This window comes from Podarcis tiliguerta (assembly GCF_965153285.1).
Source record: "Podarcis tiliguerta genome assembly, chromosome: 4".
Lineage (NCBI taxonomy): Eukaryota > Metazoa > Chordata > Lepidosauria > Squamata > Lacertidae > Podarcis > Podarcis tiliguerta.
In genome coordinates this window covers 66,007,724-66,030,984 of record NC_139537.1, presented here as the reverse complement: position 1 = coordinate 66,030,984, position 23,261 = coordinate 66,007,724, and the positions used below count along the sequence as shown (strand labels likewise).

Genomic DNA, 23,261 nt, shown 5'->3' with positions numbered 1-23,261 from the left:
AAGAAAGAACACAAGGGGAAGGGGGCTTGCTGCTGCTCCGTAAGTAATTCGTATTGAAGTAAGATTCAAAAATGAAATCACGTCAATGATAAAACAGTAACTGAAAAGCTAAAAAAAAGGCATTAAATATAAAGAGCATAAGTATAAAGGCCGAGTCATCTTCTAAGAAGCACAGATAAAACACCCGATGATTCAGCTACAAGAATATAATTGAAAATAACAAAGGATTCTCATTTGAATTAAAACAGGAGGCGTGGGGGAAAACAGATTGCAAGTGGCCTAGAACAGAACTGGGAGAAATAAGACATGGAAAAAGAATAAAAAGGTCAATAGCTTCCCCTTCCCCCCAAAAAGAAGAGAGGTGGTAATATTTTTTTTTTTTTAAAGAGCACTGACTTAAAGGGAAAGAACTGGAAGAAAGAGTGTGCAGTACAGAAGGGAGAATCGATGGGCCAATAGATTTTTTTAAAAAAAAAAAGTGGGAACAAGATCAAGGGACCAGGTGATTTCATATCTGGTAAAGTAACTGGAGAAAAAGAAGGTGCGTCAGATGGTAGGGTAGCACACATTAGTTTCTGGCCTCCGGCTGGTGTTGAAGTTATCCAGGAAGGATGGGATAGGCTGCTGCTGGAGCGAAGGTGTTGAAGTCACCAATACATTTCTTTATGAGGTAATATTTATCCTGCTAAATTTAGCAGGAAAATGCAGTGTGAATGGAAACTGGTACAGATACCATGCAGATTTTATCCTTGTTGGTAATGAGTTTGTAGATGGTTATTGGAAGCGGCCATTGCAATGCCATGTGTTCTTGGATGGAAAATCATAATGCAGCTGTGTAATGCTTTTGCTCACAGATCTCTTTGTGTGCCTGTCTTCTGGCCTCAAAACATCTTTCTTTCTATTTCTTCTTTTGGAAAACATCGTGGCCTCATTTTTTTTCAGCTTCACGGCATGTTTATGGATGAAAACGCTGCCGTTTGCTACAGACTGTGATATTCATGGAAGAATTGGAGGTTATCCTTTGGGGAACGTTTGTGAATATTAAAGCTGTTCATCATTTCGAAAGGATACAAAACATTCGTTTTATGAATTTTGCAAATTGGCACACCTCTGCCTGTTTTTAGGAACTGAAATCCCCATCCCCATACAGATTGGAGAGAGATATTGTGTGTGTGTGTGTGTGTGTGTGTGTGTGTGTGTGTGTGTTTCTCCCACTAAACTGAAAATGTCCCAGTTAGCATTAAATCACCTGTGCTGGTGGTTAATGTTCTGAGGGCCCTTCCCTTTCAGGGATGGGCAGCCTGTAGAAAATGCTCTCTATCCGCCCATCTGATTGCTACCTTATTCCCTAATAACTACTTCTGTGTGCCATGAATCAGCTCCTAGGTTTGTATGATCACAAGACATCTTCATGATTTGTTGTATTATCTAGTACTGTACATTTGAAGTGTTTCCAGAACGGCAATTATATGTTTTTTTTCCAGTTGGCAATGGAAGAAAATATAAAAGGTTAATGATGTTCTACTTATGTAGAAGGAGTTGTTGCCTTGTTGTTCCCTCTGAGAATGCTCACACTTATGGGACCAAAATGGACAAAAAGGGAGGTCTCAGCAGATGGCTGGGAAACACTGAGGTTTGCAGAAGTGTGGAAAGCCTTCAAAGGGGGGGGGGGGATAAACCAAAAACACTCTAATGATTTCCGCAAGTGCTCAGCTGTGCACAAAACACTGACTTGCTGTTAAAAGAGGAGAAATGGAAAGTCAAGGGGAAGCAGGAAAGGAATATTTAAAAAGGAAGGTGTAGATATAAAAGGGGTAGAAAGAAATAGCCAATTGCTATAGGTAATTTCCTGGTTCTCTGGCTTTTTGTTTCTTTTTCAACTTCCTCAGCCTCACAAATGCTTACCAGGGATACTCTACCACATTTTACTGTAATAATGCATAGTCTAATGTGGAGTGATTATTTTTTTTTTTAAAGGAATTTAAATAAAATAATAAGCTGTTGAAATATTACAATGATAGAAGATAACAATAATTTATGATAATTTTCCATTAGATTTGAGCTTTTTTCAGATAATTAAACATGCAGCCGCACAATACCTGGCAGATAACCCAGCTGCATCCAACAATTATATTTATTTGTATTTTTGTTGTTTTTAATAACTTTTTAAAAAAGATAAAACGCTCTAAAAATAAATAAGTAATAGAGACTGACTTATTCATAGTATTTACTCTGAGATGTGAACTTATTTTTTATGCCTCAGTGCACACTTGGAACTGAGCCCCTTTAAATTCAGTGGGACTCAACTTTCCTGCAGACAGGCATAGGATTGTACTGCAAGGTTTCTGCACATGTGACTTTAAGACACTTTCAGCAAACCCTTCCATTAAAATAAAAACATGTCATAATGGTGGCGTTGAAACTATTATTCAGTCATCAGTTTAATTTCATAAAATATGAAAATAGTTTGAAGAAGTTGGGTTGGTTGCAGGCATTCTTTTAAGCTTCTTTTTATTGGTCCTTTTTTTGTTGCGATTCCAGTCTAAATTTTAAGATTAGTGTGGAAAAACTGATGGATAGTTATGACTATATTCGTAGCCCATCTTTCTTCCATCATGGAACTCAAGGCAGTATACATGGGGTTTGGTGTGGTCTCCCATCCAGACACTGATTAGACCCCAGACCTGCTTAGCTTCAGCAAATGGCTGCATTATTTGTTCTCAGACCACACCTGGTCTTATACTGAGTCAGATCACTGATCCATCAATTCCATAACTTTCCGCTCCCAGCACGACTTGGGTACAGATTATTCCTAAATTTGCTACGTTCGTTTCTCTCAATTGGAAAACCTGGGGATTTAATGTAGGGACTTTTTGGATAGAAAACATGTACTGTAATATTGAGCTGTGGCAGTTTCCTCTTAGATATGAGCTATGGAGTGCCTGCAGCACTTTTTCTGCACATACTGGGGTAATAAAAGAAGCCCTGGGCTACATCAGAGGTACCAACACTGTAGTTTTGTTGATTCCAGTATTGTCCTAGTTTTCTGGAGAAGTAATGCTGGTGTAGTAACGAGGTATCCCAGCCAGGACTCAGAAGGCATATGCCATACTTCTCAGCTTTACCCAGGTGATGTGGAGCTCAGCTGTTCTCCAACAGCTTCTACACACCTAGTGTAACATAAGAAAGGAACCAGAGTGATCTGGCATGTCTCACAACTTCTCTATGTTCAAGTGTTTGCATACCAGTAGCCATGATGCCTCTTTTTAGCAGAATATATGAATGTACTAGGTTATCCCTTAGTTAGGCAGAACATAGGAATGTGCTAGGTTATCACTTACCGTATTCTTTGCTCTATAAGACTCACTTTTTCCCTCCTAAAAAGTAAGGGGAAATGTGTGTGCGTCTTATGGAGCGAATACAGGCTGCACAACTGTCCCAGAAGCCAGAAGAGAAAGAGGGATCGCTGCTATCACTGTGCAGTGATCCCTCTTGCTGTTCTGGCTTCTGAGATTCAGAATATTTTTTTCTTGTTTTCCTCCTCCAAAAACTAGGTGCGTCTTGTGGTTTGGTGCGTCTTATAGAGCGAAAACTGCGGTAGTTAGGCAATAACATGATGTTGGTGATGGGTAATAAACTGGAGCAGGGGACATGCATGGTCTTATCTTTCTATACAATCTTGATCTCGTTAACCATGGCATCCTCTCATTCTAGATTTCTCCATTGTCGAATGTAGAGATCTCCATGGTAACTCAAACCCCCAACCTCTTCTCAGCAACCTGCAAGAAGCAGTTTTCAACAGCTCAGAGGTCTCACGACCAGGTAATTCAAACAATTAAAGAACTGGATATATATTGGAAACAAAGTAATTTCTACATCTATTCCATAATAAATGAAACATAGCATTTTGATTCCTTATCTAAGTGTTTTACAAATGCTAGATTATAACAGTTGCCATTTCTGAGATTATTAGAAAAACAGAAGTCACCATAATTGTTTTTAAGTGGCAAGACTAGTGGAGCTGAATAGTTATATTACTGGGATAGCCACAAATATCCCACCAATAAATGTTCTTCTCTTGCATCTCCTGCAGCATGGTTGGTGTTAAATAATTGTCATAGTAACCTTCTTACGATACGATACAGTACGAGAATAATTGGGTGCACTCTTCCCACCTTGGATCAAATCTATGCATCCAGGTGCCATAAGAAAGCGGCAGAGATAGCGCAGGATATTACGCACCCCGGAAATGATCTCTTTCAGCTTCTGCCTTCTGGAAGAAGGTACAGGGTAATAATGACTAGGACTAGCCGCCTGAGAAACAGTTTCTACCCAAATGTGATTTTGGTTTTAAACGCAGTGTAAGGGGTCTCTATGGGAGTATATTGTATTTAAAAATGGGGTATCAGAGTTTTTAGGGGGCTAACCAGGTTGGGATAGCTGGGATAGCAGGCTTGTTGGGTTTTGAATGTTTTATGTTAATGTTTCAAGTTCGTTGCTCTGCATGGGACAATGACAATAAAGATTATCATACTCCAGAAAATAAATAGGAAACATGTTTTTCATGGTGCCTAGGAAATATCACAGTTCAAGTGAAGTTATAGTTCCTGGTTCACCTACGCATCAACTATATTTCGATGTTTGTTGTCAAATCTGCCTTTAGACCATAACATTAAGTGGGATTTTCCTGTGTTAACAAGGTAATTCAACTGAAGCCTAAATTAGCTTACACTTTCTTTTTCTTCAGTTAAATATCTTGTTAAAAAACAGATTGATTTGTATAATATGATAAATACCATGTTCTGGTACAATAAATAGGGTGTGGTGGGGAGGGATAATTTTCTAAGTTGCTTTGATCAGAAGATGCCTAGAGAAATTTATAATATATGACATATGAAAGATTGCTGTTTACCATGTCACAGAGGGATAATGGAGAGATAATTTGCATTTGTGCTCTCCTCCTCAGTTCAAAGTAGGTTATTAAACATTTTTAAAAAAAACCCTTCTGAAAGCTATCCAGGTTCATAAAGCTTTCTGATATTTTGCTAGTTTACTGTATGCTACCTTCAGTACTGATCCAGTACTGAGTCACATGGCAAATGATTTTCTTGAATAACAAGCTAGCACGACATTTATAATAATGAATATGCATGGCCCTCAAGGCAGAGTACCTGAACTCTGTAGCACTACTGAATCAGTAAGCTCAGAATCACTTCAGTGGGTGTAGTCATGTTGCAGGATCCCAAACAGGTGCCATTTTGGAATCTGTACCCTTTAAACAACACTATAGACTTGTACACAGGACTTCGTTTTCTAAGTCATCGTGTAGCAGGGAATGCTTATTTATTGGTTGTATTTTTAACCCGGATGATATGCTCTTTAGATGAAAATTATGTATATTGACCTGTTTTCCAAATTACAGTGGTGCCCCACAAGAAGAATGCCTCGCAAGACGGAAAACCCGCTAGACGAAAGGGTTTTCCGTTTTGGAGGTGCTTCGCAGGACGAATTTCTCTATGGGCTTGCTTCGCAAGACGAAAATGTCCTGCGATTCCTGGGGGGGGGTTCCGCTCCCCACCCCCTTTTTCTAAGGCACTAAGCTGCTAATAGCCTTTTAGCAGCTAAACCGCTAATAGCGCTAATCCGCTAATGGGCTTGCTTCGCAAGACGAAAAAACCGCTAGACGAAGAGACTCACGGAACGGATTCTTTTCGTCTTGCGAGGCACCACTGTATTATTATTTGCATGTTTAGTCACCTTAAGAACGCTCCATTTTCTTAAAAACACAAAGCTACCTCAAGTTCACTTCTAAAAGTTGTTGGACAAGTAATATTTATTTATTTTAATCATACATGCTTCCTTTTGACCTATTAAAAAAAATAAACAATCATTCTTAAACAATAAATATAACCAGATGATGATGATACAGAAAAATATCATCAGCAGACAAAAAGCAATAAAATGGGTAACATAATAAAAACAATAAACTGACATCATAAAAGCCATAGATTAGCAACAGAAGCAGTAAGATATTAAAAATGGAAAAGAACAGCATACCATGAACCAGTAATTAGAAGACTTGTAAACCAGATGGCTTTAACTTGGTGCCTGTATATCGATAATTTGAAGTGTCTCTCTTACATGTCTGAAGAAGGCATTCCATAAATGGAGTTTGATCACGGAAAGGTCTTATCTCCAGTGGCACTTTGCTTAACCACTGAGGGTGACTGACTACACATGAAGAGGGGCCTCATTTGGAGATCAAATATCACACTAACCCCCTCTGTAAAGGGAAAACAAGTCACCATGTCAGTGTATTTGTGAAAAACGCTTCCGTCTTCCATGAACCAGTGAGACCCAATGCAATGCCATCACAAGAAGTTTGAGAGTTGACGTTGTGCAATTGGGAGCAGCTGCACTGGGGGATTGTGCAGTGCCTTTCGCATGCATTGGATTCACTTGCTGCGCTGTTCTAAAAATGAGGGCCCCCACTAACAGAATGGCCGTCACTCTCTGTGTTTGCTCTGTTGGAATTACTCAATAAAACAGCAGTAGCTTCACTATACAAAAATAAAATGTCACAGTGTCGTCGTTTTGTTCCTTTTTACCATCAGATAGTTTTGTTCTCGATTTCAGACTTCTTGTGGTTCACATTTTTCATAACGCTGTTTCAATAGCTGCCCAGCACACCCACGTTCAAGAAGGCACTTGGAATATAAATAATGTTTGCTCACCAGCTATATATTTTTTTCCTACATTGCGTTCCCAGACCAACAAGAGTAACTACAGATGAGTCACCGTGTCTTAATATCTACATTATATTATACCCCACGATCAAGGCTTAGTTTAATATGCCAGATGCCAAATTCCAAATGTTAGACTTGTCTGGAAGTTATGGTTTTGGCATTTACCTCAGGGCATGCTGGCTTTACCCTGCAACAGTTGCATCTCCCTCATGCTACTTCACATTGCTGTACTGCAATCACCTATAGGTAAATTCTCCTTTATGTACGTGTTTCAAATATCATTTTGAGGTTGAGACTCTCAGAGAGGAGCAGGACTACTCCCCCCCCCCACCCCCAAAACCCACAGACTTCAATGGAAGCTGAATTGGCTAGAGCTGTAAAACATGTTCCCTGAGGAGAATGTAATTGACAGATTGGCTGTGGCAGGCTTTGCTAGATAGAAGGCCCCCACGTCAAATGGTTTAATGCCCATCTAGGGACGCGGGTGGCGCTGTGGGTTAAAGCCTCAGTGCCTAGGGCTTGCCGATCGAAAGGTCCGCGGTTCGAATCCCCGCGGCGGGGTGCGCTCCCGCTGTTCGGTCCCAGCGCCTGCCAACCTAGCAGTTCGAAAGCACCCCCGGGTGCAAGTAGATAAATAGGGACCGCTTACTAGCGGGAAGGTAAATGGCGTTTCCGTGTGCGGCTCTGGCTTGCCAGAGAAGCGATGTCACGCTGGCCACGTGACCCGGAAGTGTCTTCGGACAGCGCTGGCCCTTGGCCTCTTTGAGTGAGATGGGCGCACAACCCTAGAGTCTGTCAAGACTGGCCCGTACGGGCAGGGGTACCTTTACCTTTTAGGGCTGTACAAAGATCTTGCCAGGGTCCTAGAACCAACAAGCTTGCAATTTAGTTCATTGGAAAGGTCCCAGTGTTCAAAGTCTTTTTCTTTTCTTTTTTACAAATAATTTTCCCTGTAATTTAACCGTAGCATCATAGAGAAGAAGAAGAAGAAAGCATTATAGCGAAATCATAGTGATCTCTGTTTGATCAAACTTCATATTTATCATACCTGGTGATATCATGCATTCATTTTGCACTTACTGATGGATGACCTGTACAGTTGGTCCCTAAGAAGTGTGATTTCAAAAGCCAAACTGGAAATGGTGCAGATATTGAGCTGAATACCCTGTCACCTTCGATGTGGAAAATGCATGACAGCGTGTTTGCTTAGTAAATATACATGCTTTGTAAAATACTGCGATACAGGCACAGTTGCTCTTTGCCCCTCGCCCCACTAGCTACTAGCATTTTCTGTTACTGTGTCGTTAAAATGATCATCCTATCTCTCTCTTTGTCGCTTCAGTGTTCAGCCACCATTTCCAAGCTTGTTCTTTATGGAAGCAATCATTAGTATCTTGTCATAGTGTGAGCATCATAAATAGTGAATGTGTATTAATTTATATTTTATAATATAGTTTGGCTTCAATATAAATATTGAACATTTATTCAAAATTTATTATAAATATTGAATGTAAATATTTACTGTTACTAGTAAAGCCATTGTGTGTGTATGGGTTATATCCAAAATTATATACAAAGTAGATCCATTAATAAATAAGACTTTTAAGTCAGGCATAGGCAAACTCAGCCCTCCAGATGTTTTGGGACTACAATTCCCATCATCCCTGACCACTGGTCCTGTTAGCTAGGGATGTTGGGAGTCCCAAAACATCTGGAGGGCCGAGTTTGCCTATGCCTGCTTTAAGTCATTGGTTTCAGTGGATCTACGCTGAGAACGACAAACTCAAATATTAGATGTCACGACTTACCTCAAGGTTCTGTCTTGTTTCCTATGCTTTTTAATATCTACATGAAACTAATAGGTGAGGTCATCCAGAAGTTTGATCTGAGATGTCAACAGCATGTAGGTGACACACAGCTCTATCTCGTTCCCATTGACTTGTCCTGGGGAGACAGTAGAAGTAATAAACTGGAGTCAATTCACATTAGGTGGATAGGTGTTAAGAAGCTGAAACTTAATTCAGACAAACCAGAGGCCCTGTTAGTCAAGAACACTAGCAATTCGGATGTGGTGGTTCAACCTGTTCTGGATGGTATTGCACTTGTCTTGAAGGAATGGGTTCGTTGTTTGGGAATTTTGCATTCCCTGGATGCTCAGGTGGTGGTGGTTGGTAGGAGTATTTTATTATTATCATTAGCTTCAGCAAATACACTAGCGGTGCCATTTATTAAAGAAGGCAATTTTGGCATCAGTCACTCATTCTTTGGTTACTTCCAGACTGTATTGTTTCAATATAGTCTGAGTGGGGCTACTGTTTGAACACAGCCCAAAAGCTTCAGTTGGTCCAAATATGGCGACCTGATGTTTGTCTATAGTTGCAGGTCAGAGCTTATTACTTGGGTCTTATTTCGGGTCCGCTGGCTTTGATGTGTTGCTTCTAGCCTATAAAGCCCCAAATAGCTTAGAGCTGGGTCATCTTAGGGACCGCTTGCTCCCATATAAGCCTGCCCAGGAATTGAGATGCTGGTCACCTTGCTGTTGGTGCCATTGTGGAATATCTGACAGGGTCTCTTCAGCGGTAGTGTGGCAACTGTGAAATACTCGCCCAATTCAAATTGCCAGGTTCCCTTATTGTGACTCTTTTGCCAGAAATTGCCTTATTTTTCAAAACACAAATCTGCGTGAGAAATTGAGGCAAAAAGTCTAACACTTAATGGTGTCTGTTTAGGCAAGAGAAATCTGGGCCCATGTTATCTCCTGCACCACTCACCGAGCCTCTGCTTAGACTTTTTTTGGGTAGAGCAAGAGTTGTGCACTGCAGAAGAGAGGGAGTGGGAAATACCTGAGCATGCATTGCATATAAATCTGGATGCAGGAAACCCTGGTTTGGTTGTTTGCTTGTTTCCAATCTCCTTCCTCTGCCCACCTGCAATTCTCCTGTATGTTTTGCACTCAGTAATGAGAGGCTCAGTTCAGAGATCAATCCATCTGATTATCTAGTTCTTGATCCCTTTGCCCAGAGCATGTCTGCCACCCGCCGTGCTAATTAACAGGTGACACAGTTAGGTTTAAAGGCAAAGAGGACAGCTGCATCTTTATGCCCTCCCCTTACTCTGCAGCTGTCATAAAAGACACACAAGATTCCTCAAGGCCGCATGGCAGATTGAGGATATCAAGGGCAGTTGATATTAACTGTGCCAGTACATATGGGTTAAATGTTTCTAATCGTCCCAAATACTGTATGACATATGGGTTAGCAGAATATTTTTTAAAGCTGTGCTTACATCGTAACATTATTGGTAAATTATATTATTGTATGCTGTGCTTTCTTGGCACGAGATGAGATGGTGAAGACTGGAGCAGGCTTTGCAATTTGGTGCGACTTATAATGATATTCCATTTATTGCTAACAATGAAAAGATAATAAGAGTTAAGCGCTTGCTTTCTGCCTGACATTTGCTTTGCATTTTGGTTACAGCTGCTTTGCGTTTCCTTATTTTGAAGGAGACATGATGCTTTAATTTTTAACTGGATCCATTAACAAATGCATTGAAGTCTAATATGAACCTGACAGGCTCTCAGTTCTGAGGAAAACAGATCGCATGATTGTGGTGATTCCCTTGAGCAGGGTGTATGTGTTCTTTAGTGGGTTTACGTTGGCTGTTTCTGAAGCTGTTGTGATGATAGAACCTGTAGGAGAGAAGGGAAACGAATGATAATGTAGTGAAAGGAAGGGTGGAGGATTGGTGCCCGAAGTGGGAGGCTTTTGGAAGTTGTAAAAAGACGTGAAATGGTTATACCAGACACCGTTATGTACACCTGAAATGGAATAATTGCAGATCCAGCCGACATCCCACTGCACTCTGAGCACAATATATGTTTGATATCTTTTCCAAGGACAGTTATTGAGGTGTAGCGCATTCACAAAGGCAAGGACTTAAAAGGTGTGTGTGTGTGATTTACTTGTTCATTTTTTAAAAAAAGTTTGAAGAGCAGTTTATTAAGCCTTTCCATATCAAACAAAAATAAGCCAAGAAATAATAAAAACTTGGAGCATAAACACCTACACATTTGCTTACATCAACAAATAAATAACAGAAAAACTCCCGCAAATATTCAACCCACGAATCTCTGCAAGTATACAACCCACAAATATACAATACAAAGTAAAGCAATCAGAGAATCGTCATAGAAGTAATCAGCTAGTCAAGCATAAAGAGAAAGGGGGAAATTCAGCCACCCTGAAGATGCATGGGTTGATGAAGGAAGGTAATTCTTAATTTGAAATGCCCAGGGACCTGTTTCTCCCTTGACCTGAACCCATGGCAGTTCCCCTTTCAACTACTCTTATTAGGCTGTTTTTCATTGCCGCCACCCCCCCCCCAAAGTTTCAAAACTCAAAAGTAAGGGATAGATGGCCTAGGAACATTTGCAGAGAAGTATGGGTGTTAAACGGGATGCGGGTGGCGCTGTGGTCTAAACCCCTGAGCCTTGGGATTGCAGATCAAAAAGTCGGCAGTTTGAATCCCCACGACGCCAACCTAGCAGTTCGAAAGCATTCCAGTGCTTTCCAGGTAAACAGCGTTTCTGTGCGCTGCTCTGGTGTTGGTGTTCCGTTGTTCCAGTAGTGGCTTAGTCATGCTGGCCATATGACCCGTAAAAACTGTCTGCGGACAAACGCCAGCTCCCTTGGCCTGTAAAGAGAGATAAGCGCCACAACCTCAGAGTCGTTCGCGACTGAACTTAACTGTCAGGGGTCCCTTTACCCTTATGGGTGTTAAGCATGCTACTCACTTGCCATAAGTTTGCACTCCACATTCCTGTTGCTTCAGTATATGGAGGTTTCTTAACACACCTTTTCCAAGGTAACATGGTTGTGAGTTCACTCTGGGCAGCTTTCAGCATATATAAAAACATAATGAAACATCAAACATTAAAAACAACTGTGAACTCAAGGACACAATTCATAATACTTAAAAGGGATTATATCTGCAAGACTATTTGCGCTAATATCACATTAAGATTTCATGGCATGAAACTGGGCTTTTCTTGCTCTACCCTTGACCTGCCGGATGCTATGGTGGCCCTAATCCAGGAAGCCTTTTTTTTTTTTTTTTTAGCTTTAAAGTTGTCAGCTTTAGTTGCTTTATAAACCAGATAATTAAAGTATGTGGGCTCAATTCATAAGTGTATGTGAATAGGTTATTGCATGAATGTAGCTACTGTAATTTCCACATATCCGTCCACTATAGGAACACTGTCTAAAGCCAGCTTCACAAATAATTGTGTTCTTAGTGCCTCTAATCTTCCTTGTTTATTTTAACTTGAATCGTTTTAAGTCCTAAAGCTATTTTCATATTTCCTTTTTCCCTTGCTCTTGATTACTTAGGATAATGTGTAAATAATTTTTTTAAAAAAAAAACTTTTAAATCTCAGGGTTTAATTTTTTTAAAGAAAAGAAAAAAGGCTCACTGAAGTTCTTGTGTCTTAGAAAAGTAGGTCACGAAGTAGAATACAACACAATCACACTAATTAAGAGGGCTGTTGTTGTTTTTTCTCAGCAAAGTGCCATGAAGAAAAGATCAATACAGCAAAAACCCTTTTCACTGTGGAGCCAAGGGAATTGGAAAAGATCCACTTGTGCTTTCAGACCTTAAATGCTGGAGGCTGATGTCATTAAGAAAACCAGCTGAGGACTGAAAAGTAAACCAAGCAAACTAATAGGTTTTAAGTGTAGGAGGGGAAGAAAGGGGGGTGTATACCAGTAATATCTATGGCAGCGTTTCTCAATTCGCTGACAGCTAAGGCACCCTATTTTTCTTAAGTAAATTGTACAGTGCAATCCTATGCACACTCAGCACTGCTTAAGTCGGTAGGACTTACTTCTGAGTAAACATGCGTAGGATTGCCTTTAAGGCATACTCAGCTCTTCTATGAGCAACGAAAAGTTCACTTGAAGAGTGTGTAGATAGATGAACCATTTAACCTTTGATGAACCGCCCAGTTTGAAGGATATATCTCTTCCTTGTGGTACATTCCCAATGTTTCTCCTGCCCCCCCCCCCCCCGCTTTCCCATCTGTGTATTGTATTGTATTTATGGGTCACCAATTTATATCTCCCTTCTACACCTCCACTGGCTACTCAAAGGCTGTCTACTTGGGCAGACATTGGTCTTAAATGGCGGAATACAAATCAATCATACCATACTTTGAGCAAACTTACGTCACTTCTCTGGGAAACACCTGTGGGTTGCAAAGGGTACTGGGGCAGGGCTAGTCAAAGCGGTGGTCCACAGACCAGGGCTCATCCATGAGACATCAGCTGCTGATCCCTGGTGACTCCACCACAGCTCAGGTTTGGCGGGATGCTTTAGAGGCCAATTACGGCTCTGCCATATCAGGTAGTTCGAGAAGCACTGTTCTAAAGCACAGAGGCAATCTGTGCATTTGTTGCCTTGCACAAGCTGTGGTCCCTGTAAGGGACAGCTGCATATTACTGCATTGCAGGGGGTTAGACTAGAATGATCCTCATGGTCCCAACTCTGTGATACTCTGACTGCCGCCCAATAGGCAACTTCAAAGCTCCTGCTCTCTCTCCTTGTGGTTCTTTATCTTTAAACAAGGATGTGGATCAGAGTGTTCTTCCAACAAACAAAAGGCTCCTTTGGGGTAAGGGGTTGTCTTCTGTAAAGAAGAAGACACTCTACCCATTACAGTGATGGGGAAAAGTAGGCTGAATTGTGGATCATGCTCCAGGATATTTTATGAAAAATGCTCCATACCTATTTCCCAGTACTTGTGGGACTTTCTGGAGCGAGGGCCTTCTCTGGAATAGATAGTGTGCTGGTGCAATTATAATTGAAAAGGAGAGATATCTGCTTTTGCATATGCTTTCTTAAGATTCACCAGTCCCAGAATTTTTTATGCCTAGGCAGAAACGGGGGGCAGGGGGCGGTGGTCAGCTGGTGAGAGGAACAAATGCATTATTAAGCTGGGACATTGATTCCAGGGGCAGTATAGCAGCCCTTACTGTTGGCAGAGTTTACACACACACACACACAAACACACACACACACAAACACACACACAGACACACACACAGAGAGAGAGAGAGACACTCATTTAAGCCACCTAGCTACTGTATTTTATCTTCAATCTATGAAGAATGCAAGAGAAATTGACTGGTTTGAGAATTCATTGTTTTGCAATGAACACCCCCCCCCCTTTCAAAAAAAGCCAGAAAAATGAAGCTTAAAATGAATTGGTCTATTTATAAGAGCTTTGCAGCTGTGTTGGTCTGTCAGAATAAAGCAAATTCCAAACACTGACAGGCAGATCAACCAAAAAGTTACAAAATCGTCAGCAAGTTTTAGCTGGTGAACCAAAGCAGTGCATGTCTGTTGAATTTCAGCGGCTGTACTCTTTGAGTAGGAGTTGGATACCAGTTTAATTGTTTGTTTTCTCTGAAGCATGGTGTTGTTGCTTATTGTTATTTATTCAGTAAGCGACTTACAACCCAGTAAGGTGTAATTTTGAAATCGCAGAAAAAACAATTTTGGAATTAAAATTAATTAAAAAACGCTTCCTGCATGACTTAAGAGAAGAAGAAGAGTTTGGATTTGATATCCCGCTTTATCACTACCCGATGGAGTCTCAAAGCGGCTAAACTTCTCCTTTCCCTTCCTCCCCCACAACAAACACTCTGTGAGTTGAGTGGAGCTGAGAGACTTCAAAGAAGTGTGACTAGCCCAAGGTCACCCAGCAGCTGCATGTGGAGGAGCGGAGACGTGAACCCGGTTCCCCAGATTACGAGTCTACCGCTCTTAACCACTACACCACACTGGCACCACAGAGGCTGTTTATATGGGACTGGATCACTGTAAGCATGTAAGAGGGGGCTTGCAAGTTTGTCCTCAAAAACTATTCCTGATCCTGCATGCAAACAACAACAACAACAATGTAGGCATGCAGTGCTCTTCTTGAGAATGCTACACAGCTATGCCATTTCCCAGGATACTCCATTCCACTACCACCATCCTGGTTTTCTGTACTTCTCCTGCAAAACAGTCAGTATTCCATGTCACTAACAATGCTCAGTCCTCATTGGGTTGTTTTGGGGATCCTCCTGCCTCACAATCAGATAATTCCCCCCCCCCCCAAGGTTATTTGCACTTCCAGAAACCTTCGGGTTCTCTCCCCGTCTCCATGCCTGATCATACCTCCAAATTATTTGTGGTTGTGCCATTATGTTGTTGTTGTTGTCGTTTAGTCATGTCCAACTCTTCGTGACCCCATGGACCAGAGCACACCAGGCACTCCTGTATTTCACGGCTTCCCACAGTTTGGTCAAACTCATGCTGGTAGCTTCGAGAACACTCCATCTCATCCTCTGTCGTCCTAACCTTCTCCTTGTGCCCTCCATCTTTCCCAAAATCAGGGTCTTTTTCAGGGAGTCTTCTCTTCTCATGAGGGTGGCCAAAGTATTGGAGTCTCAGCTTCAGGATCTGTCCTTCCAGTGAGCACTCAGGGATGATTTCCTTAAGAATGGATAGGTTTGATCTTCTTTGTGCCATTATAGCTCCATAAAAATCTGTTCTGGGAAAGTGAATTTGCTGTTAGTAGATCGTATATATAGTATATAGTGCAGGAATTTTTTTTTGTCGCTTGGTAGGTAAAACATTTTTTGTGTGTTTCAATAGAAATTGGAAATGTGCGAGGGGCATACGTGAGGGGTTGCAAAAAGAAGACTGGTAGTTTATTTGCATCTTTTCTTCAATAAATGGACTTCTGTTCCTTACGTGTATAAGACATCAATGTGATTCTTTGTCCTGTGATGCTTAATCTTGGAATGGCATAGAACACACTTCTCAGCAGTGTTGCAGCTGCACAGTTACCGCAAAAAAAAGAGAGAGAGAATTGTGGTTTTCTTTTTATTCCGCTTAAAAGATTTGGACAGGTAATTTGAGTATACGGGTCCTCCTATTGTCCTTAATTTTTGAAATTTTAATTAACTGGAACAATTTAAAATACCAACACATGGCTATAGTTTTACACTGGATTGCAGTAAAGCACTAGCTTGAAGAGCCTGTGATTCTTTAGTAAATTCAAGATGTAAAATAATTGAGTCCTGTGTTCCCAGGACTATATGGTAATGCTGTTCCTTTTTGCATTTATTTATTCCATAGGCTCAGGGTACCTAACAATATTTTCAAAATGAAACTATTGGTAAAATAAGCCAGTGCAAAAAAAAAACCTGCCACCAAACATCTGGCCTATATAAAAATAAAGATGTCCTACATCACCTCCAGAAAGCGATCAGGAAAATGTGTAACATCTGGTGATTCTATAAATAGGGCACAGCTTGAAAATGCAGGGCTTAAAAGGATTTTAGGGGAGATAGAATTCTGGGTTGTTGTTGTTGTTTTCAAATAAGACTTTTACAAAACTTGCTTTAGGAGCCCAGTATACTGTATGGTTGATAATGGAGTGTGTGCATTGGATCCAGACCTTGTCGTGCTTAGGATAGACCTATTGAACCAATGTATGCAGTGTTTTTTTTCTACTCAGAGTTGACCTGTTGAAATTAATATACATTACTAACTTAGGCTCATTAATTTGGGTGGGCCACTACTCTTGAGTACAACTGAGCTGGATATAAGTCAGTGGGACTTTAAATGTTTAAATTAAGTTTCATTTATTTCAGTGGGTCTACTCTAAGCGTCATGAAGTCCAGATCCATCTCAGTGTGCTTGAGAAAGAGGTGAACAAATATAAGAATGAAAATGATGTCTTGCTGTGCAGTGTTCATGTGCTTAAGAAGCAAAGTACTGGCTCAGTGATGCTTACCATCTTCTGTAGCCAAATGATTCAAAGTAGAATTCAGACAAATAAAGACAATCAATGTTATTGGAGAAGCTAAATCAGAATGCATTTCAACAAACTCCCTAACCTGTGCACTCTTAATCTTTCTCCTAATTTTGTCGGAAGAGTCTTGGGAATTTGTTGTTGTTAAGCAACTCTTCCTCTAGAGTCCTGAAGCCATAATTTTTATTTTGAATAATTTTTATTAAGTATAATTTTTTTACCATAGTCACAATCCATACTTATAATCATCTGAAACTTTGCTCATCCTGAGCCTTTACTCCCCCCAGCTTTCATAATTATTCACTTTCATCTTAGCATTTCTATATCAACTTATTTACCTTCTTTCTATACTTATAAAATTTGCCTTGATAATTGCTAACCAGTTCCAAAAATTAACATTACAAAATATTTTAACTCAAACCTGCAAAGGTTTTCAAATGTTTACAGTGTTCTCTCATATATTGTATACATTTACTCCAGTCCTTTTCAAACAGCTCGTCGCTCTGGTTTCGGATCTTCCCCATCAGCTTTGCCAGTTTTGCCTATTCAATCAGAGTCCTGAGGCCGTAATTTTGCAGAACTGATAACTTCAGCATTGTCCACTAAACTGAGTTTGCTCTAGCAATTCAAAGACAGATTAAGCATTTGTGATTTAAAATGGGTTTGTTTCCTCATTTAGGCACAATTATTTTGCCCATCTTACTGCAGGAGGCTCCCCACCATTCCTTTATAATCAGAATAGCAGCCTTTTAAGGGGGAAATAGATTTTTTGCTCCTGAACAATTATTAGTTAGATCAGTGAGCTAGTTAGTGATTTATGAGGTGTGCTATCCCAGGTGTTGGCAGAAGGTAAGTAGCAATCCACCATTGGACTACATTTCAGGTGAACCACCTGCTAGTCACTGGGTTTCTTGCAAAGAGTACTAAAGGAGGAGAACTTTGATTTGATCTGGCAAATCACTTCTTACAATGTTTAATCAAGATTGCATACTTAGGCTTCATTCAGACACCTTCTCTGATTCTTCAGTCCTAGAATCATAAGAGTTGGAAAGTACAGTGGTACCTCGGGTTAAGAACTTAATTCATTCTGGAGGTCTGTTCTTAACCTGAAACTGTTCTTAACCTGAAGCACCACTTTAGCTAATGGGGCCTCTTGCTGCCGCTGCTGCACGATTTCTGTTCTCATCCTGAAGCAAAGTTCTTAACCCGAGGTATTATTTCTGGGTTAGCGGAGTCTGTAACCTGAAGCGTCTGTAACCCGAGGTAGCACTGTACCTTGAGGAGCATCTAGTCCAACCCCCTGAGATGCAGGAATATGCAGCTGTCCCATACAAGGATTGAACCCGCAGGCTTGGCATTGTCAGCACCATGTTCTAACCAGCTGAGCTATCCATGGTTTAAAGATCAGGAATTAACTCTGTTCTCTTCTGTCTCTCCGCTCCCTGCTAAATCACACACTTTACTTAGTAGAATACAGTGGTACCTCCGTTTTTGAGCATCCCATAAGCCGAACGTTTCGGTTTTCATACTCTGAAAATCCAGAGGTAAATGCTTCCATTTTCGAACATGCCTCGAAAGTCGGATCAGCTTCCGCTGAGTCCAACCACCCATTTTTTCCATTGAAATTGCAGACCACCCCTTGTGCCTTGGTTTTCAAACCTTTCGGAAGTTGAACGGTCTTCCGGAACGGATTGCGTTCAGAAACCAAGGTACCACTGTACTTTCTAGTTTGATCAAATCACAGTTTGCAGCTACATCTGAACTGGCAAATTGTGATTTGAGTGAGTCCTCCAAACCGCTAAGTTGCAAGCTCAGAGCTTGTTCCCAGTAATCCTAGCCAAGGTTTGTGTTCTTCCTTTGTAAATTTAAAGCATACCAGCAGGCTATGCTATAACAGCGGAAGCAAAGGTACACTATACAAAACTAAACTCAGACACACTTGCTTAAAGTACGACGCACGTGAAGGAAAAGGACTGTTTAAATGCAAAGCATTAGATGCGAGATTACTGTGCGCACAGATGCATGACGAGTCCATTATGGAAAAGAAAAGATGGCCTTGGAATGCACAGGGAGCCTGTTCACATGATCTGTGTGAACATGTGATTTCCTGGAAAGGAGCTTGCAGCTGTTTTGCTTGTCCCTTTTGTTGCCATGCTGCATCTCAGAGCGTTGTCTGATCAGGAACTGGTGATTAAGTTCTCTCTTCCTTAGCCACATACTGTAGCTAAGAACTAAACTACGAGCCTAGGTTTGGACGACCTGTTCAGCCACTGCACAACTTGGTATTGTACAGCAGCAAAACCAACCAAGAAGGAGCTAAACAGCTGAGATCTCCTCCCTGGGAGACTGCACATTCATACTTAGGCACATCTTACCTTCACATGACGACATGTGAGCCCGGGTGCCCTCTGTTTCCTTCATCCTTCTTGTTGTCTGTGTTTGGTTGGTCCCGTGGCACCTGCAGAAGTGTAGATGGAAGAAACAAACAACAAAAAAAGCCTTGTTTTTTAGCATTGCATAGTAACAGTGTGTATGAAGATGCAAAATGGTTTATTTATGCCAAGCAAATTCTTGTTTACTGTCTTCAGGACAAAATGTATTAATGCATCCAGAGATGTAGGTGTTTGGAATGCTAATGCAAACGGAGAAAAAAAGTCGCTGTTTTGAAGGAGGATGTAGGTTATTTATGATTTGTGTACTTAAGCGGTTTTATAGACACAATGATTTTCCTTTGGCTTCTAATCTAATTAATAAAGGGATTCTAATCAAGATAAAAAGAACTATCGATCATGTAAATAAATATTGTTACTAATAGCTATATTTGGATTGTTACTAAGAGCTATATTCTTGGTGCCGACGTTAATATATTTTTCAGTGACGGGCAAAGGCTGTCTTCTCCCAGGCATTTTTCTGCTGTCTTATGTCTGTTTTGGTTATGATATAGGTATTGGGCGTGGGGGGTGGAGGCGGTGGTGTATTCTTAGAAATGTATCCACTAATTGTCAGTGCAGTTGTATGGCTGTTTGAATTTTGCATATTTTATATTGCTGTACTTTCGTATTGTAAATGGCCTTGAGTCTATTTTTAGAGGTATGTGCCTAAGAACATAAATAAATAAATAACGTTTAGCCCTTTAAAATATATCTTGGTTCTAGAATTCACACCACTTTGGCCAGTTCTATTGTAACATGTCTGCATCCATAGAATGGCTGTTATTGATACTTTTTGGTATTTTATTTCTTGTTTGTTTATTGTTTATGACTCATTTTGTTATGTTTGTAATTACATATATATATATTTCATGTTGTAAGCCTTGAGCATGGATTTAACTATGGAAAGGTGACATACAAAGAAAATGATGTATGTATTATGTGCTGTCAAGAGCTCTGAGAGAAGTGGTTTTTTGAGCTATGCTCAGTCAAGGTGTCATTCAATGATCTCATATTCATAAAAACTTTTCAATAAATATGTTTGAACTCTGTCATAAATTAGAACCAAGCAGGCGGAGATTAAACAAACATGGCAGAAATTACTCAGAAAATCTGTTGCAGACTGCACACTAGAATCCATATCCCTTAAGGGCTATATTCTTTCATTCATTATTCTTATGTGTAAGGACATAAGAAGGACAAATACATAAGAATGCTAAGTTCAAATGGGTTTTTCAGTGTAAATTTTCCAGGGTCATTAATAAAAGGATCCACTGGGCTAAACCCATTTTATGGATCTTTCATTCCAATATGATTTGTCTGTCTGTATGCGTTCATTGTGTGACCATTATTTGAATATACATTATTACATTGGAACCCATCTTGAATCATGTAGCCCAGTCCCTGAATGTTGCAGTGGACTGAAATATGGTAACTCATAAATATTTTTGGCAGTTTAATTATTGTTTTAAATAGAAATGTTCCAGACTGGTGCATCAGAAATCTTGGGCCATAAAAATACTTAAATAAATATGAGTTTGTTTGTTTAATGGAAGCATCCAGCTGGCTCACTTTGGTTCGTTTGTTTGGTTGCATGCATGATGCGCCTTAAGAGTTTCGGGTTTTGCTAAATATGACCTTGGGGCAATTCAACAAGAAGAAAAGCCATCAACTCCCTGATTCCAAAGCTACCATATTTTTCGCCCTATAGGACACATTTTTCCCTTCCAAAAATGAAGGGGAAATGTGGGTGCGTCCTATGGGGCGAATACAGGCTTTCGCTGAAGCCTGGAGAGCGAGAGGCGCACCGACCCCTCTCGCTCTCCAGGCTTCAGGAAGCTCTGCGCAATCTTCCGGAGCCTGGCGCGAAGCCGCGCCGGCCTCCAGAGGGTCGCGCAGAGCCGCCTGCCCTCCTGGGCTCCGCACAGCTCTGCACGACTCTCCGGAGCCCGGCGCCAAGCCGCGCCGGCCTCCGGACGGTCGCACAGAGCCGCCTGTCCTCCCGGGCTCCGCGCAGCTCTGCATTCTGAAGCCTCGGGCGCGCTGAAGAGCGCACCCGGGCTTCGCACAGCTGTCTGCAAGCCTGGGGAGACCGGCGAGGCTCCCTAGGCTTGCGGATAGCAGGCTGTTCTGGGGGCTGGGGTCGGGGGAAGCTCGGGCTTCCCCCGCGCCAGCCCCGTGCCTGGGGAGGAATTTTTTTTTTCTTTATTCCCCTTCCCCCCCAAAAAACTAGGTGTATCCTATAGTGCGGTGCGTCCTATGGGGCGAAAAATATGGTATATACAGTCGTGATAATTCCATGGTGACACAAATGCCTGTAGAAAGGATGAACGAGTGAGACGTTCCCTGTCCACCACATGCCATTTCTGTGTGGCGCAACAGTGTTGTGTGATCCTGGCATTGACTCAAGCGCCACAGTGGCTATTTCTGGTTGACTGCTTAGTTGCAACCTGCTTAGCTGACAACTCACTGATCTTGCAGTGGTATGACAGCCAGTATTTCATGTACAAAACAGTTCTTTTCTCTAGCCGCAGGACTGGGCTTTAAGAAAAACAATGATCCCGTTTTGCACCATCGTTTTATCATTTGTGTCTTTCTTATACTGTTGAATATTCCTGACATGTGCTTTTAAGACCGCCCCCCCCCCAATGTATTAAATGCTTTTGAAAGCTGAGCCTTAATTAGGAAATCATCTGAAGGAAGAGGAGCAGAGGATAAGAAACCAAGCCTTTTCCTCAAGAGCAAAATAATAATAATTAATAATAATAATACGGATGTTGCTTTTGTATGAAGTACAAATCACCACAGTAAATAAAATTAACACTTAGGAAGAAGGGTCTTAATTTGCCATAATTGTCAAACTACAGGGTTCGTGTCGGTGAGGGTAATCAATCTGAATTGTTGACGAAATATGTGAGGACAGTAAAATAAAAGCACCACACAGCTCTGAAGAGCAGCTCACATAAATAATGCAGGGACATCTGCTAGAGTCATGCATGACCTTCACTTCTGGGGACACCTGTAGATGAGCATAGCTGACTTAAAGGAGCAGATGCTACTCTAAGCAACAGGGATTGCTGAGCACAGTTTCAAGGAGCAAAGGCTCTCTTAGCTGCGAAGGGAAAGAGAAGCCAGCCACGACGCTAATAACCTGCCCTTTCTTATTTTTTGTTTAATGCAGTTTAATACTTTCCAGTGGGCAGAGGGGGCAGTGTAAATACTAAAGCTACCAGATCAAATTATTTTTTTAAAAAATTGCTGTAGTGAGAAGTATTGAAGCTTCAAAGGCAAACAGACATGGCCTCTTGATGCATTGTCTACCCATATTTATGTGTTTAAAAGCTAATACGGTCCTTTTATTTTTAATGCACAATATTTTCTTTGAAAAAGAGGCTCGTTTGGTCATAAACTCTTGTTTCCGTAGGTGTTCTTATATTTAAGTTACTCAGTTTGTACTTTTAGGACATATTCGCTTCCAAATAATTTCTTAAGTGTTGTCTTAAGTGCTACCTCACCTGGTGAGGCAGTGCCAGATAAGGGGGCTTTGCTTTGGGTTCTTTCATTCCCCCCCCACCACACTTTGGGGGCAACCATGTAGTTTCTGCAGTGAAGGAAGGTGTCAATAACTCTTATTTAATGCTTTGACGTTGGGTTAGAACAATGAAGGTCTGTATGACCCAAATTGCTGCACTGTGCTGCCAAATGGGCAAAAGGACATTCTGCCTCGGTGGTTTGTTCTAAATAGGCCTCTCTGTTTGTTCTGCAATGTTTGCATTTGATTTTAATGATGCATTATGACACAAATCTAATTTATAGGAATGGATGGGGGGAGGAGGCATCCTACTTGACCTGTTTAAAAATAGAGTATGGTTGAGCTAGCATTGTAGGTGCCGGGGGGTCAAGCGGATCCGTATTGCTGGAGAGCTGGAAAAACCTAGACATGGTTTTGCTGCAGCAGCTTTTCCACTGCCATGTGTTTTTGCATCTCTGAGCCTGGTGGCTTTAGGTCCTTTGCAGTCGCTGAGAGCAGCACTGTACTAAAATTATATATGGAGTTGTTATTATCACATTCTGCGCAAGCACCTCAGCACCATGCATAATGAAAATAGCAAAAAACAAAAAAGTTATAAAAAGCAAGTGTGTGTGTGTGTGTGTGTGTGTTTAAAAAAAATACAAAATAGACACTTATGGCAGAGACCCATTCATTCTGCTGGAGAAGCC

General features: G+C 41.1%; 1 protein-coding gene across 3 annotated transcripts in view; it reads left to right on the top strand.

Moving 5' to 3' along the window:
• Positions 1-23,261, top strand: part of TBL1X (transducin beta like 1 X-linked) — a 130,195-nt gene that overhangs the window by 75,847 nt on the left and 31,087 nt on the right. For all 3 annotated transcript variants that reach the window (XM_083437477.1, XM_083437476.1, XM_083437475.1), the window contains exon 3: positions 3,715-3,822. The gene's annotated coding sequence lies outside the window, so the exon portion shown is untranslated. The remainder of the gene's footprint in view (positions 1-3,714; positions 3,823-23,261) is intronic.